We start from the raw sequence: 1,413 nt of genomic DNA on the forward strand, positions 1-1,413 counted from the left end.
ACTCCAACCTACTGACAAAAATCACATTCTTGTGTGACCAAAAGAGAAATGGGGGTAGGAAAAAAAAAAAAGAAAAAGAAAAGAAAAGAAAAAAAAAAAAAAATCCACAGGCAACTGTCCTCATCTGTTACATATTACATAATTACATCACAAAGACGAACTCTTGTTATTTTCCACACCACAGGCACTAGTAGTGGTGAACTAAGAACACCTTGTAAGTAGTACTTAGAGGATCAACAATTCATGCACATCTCATGGCTGGCATAACAACAGAGCATTTTATGACAAAATAATGAGCAATGCACGGTCAATGAATTAAAAGAGAGAAAAAAAAAACAGTAAAATAGAATAGGCATTAATGACAAGAATAATCTGTCACTATAAAAATATAAGTCATTCCTGGTATGCCATCTACAAGAAAATGAGTATTTCTCTTATTATAGAAAGAAGAAAGAAAGAGAATTTTAACTATAAATAATCATTGAAAGAACTTGTGCATTCACAAAAAAAATAATAATAATAATAAAAATAAATAAATAAACAAATAAATATATCTTCCGAAGTGACAAAACTTATTCAATGAAAATCAAAATTAGGCAAATTTCTATGAAAGAAAAAAACAGCAATAATAATAATAATAAAAATACCAATAGTACAAAATGAAATGAATAAAACAAAGTAACATTAATAATCCTTCCTCGTTCAGCACAGCTACAATGGACGGCTAAAAAAGCGAGCATGTCAACAAGGACACTGGAGTGAATAAATATAGAGGAAAATTGTTGAAAGTCCATTGGAAAAGCTTAAGGCACAAAACGAATCTAGTAAAGTTACAGGTACGTAGCTCTTCCACGGTCAAGAGAGAGGAGAACGTGCAGATGAAGAAAAGAGAGGAAAAGGGGGAAAATAGGAATAGATGGAGAAGAAAAAGTGGATAAAATGAGGAAAGAGAAAAAAGATGGTGAAGAAAAGACAGGAAAAAGGAAAAGACAAAGAAATTGGTGAAGAAAAGAGAGGAAAAAGGGGAAGACGAGAAAGATGGTGAAAAAAAGAGAGGAAAAAGGAGAAGACAAAAAAGATGGTGAAGAAAAGACAGGAAAAAGGGGAAGACGAGAAAGATGGCATAGAGAGAGAGATATTTAGTTAATTCCTATTCTTGTGACTGAAAACCATCAAATTAGAAAAGTTTGCCATTGCTCGCTCTATACAGATATGATAGGTTGCATTTCAATATAGCAGAACGGGGAACATAATCGGGTTCTGTTGTCATGTTCAACAACCAAAACAAAAAGAAAATAAAAAAAACACTAAACTAAAAAAAAAAAATAATAATAATAATAATAATAATTTCTTAAGTAATATTAATAATCAGAATCTGAACAGTATTAGTAACAATAAATAAACACATCACAC

Source organism: Penaeus monodon, chromosome 13, assembly GCF_015228065.2.
Source record: "Penaeus monodon isolate SGIC_2016 chromosome 13, NSTDA_Pmon_1, whole genome shotgun sequence".
Classification (NCBI taxonomy): domain Eukaryota; kingdom Metazoa; phylum Arthropoda; class Malacostraca; order Decapoda; family Penaeidae; genus Penaeus; species Penaeus monodon.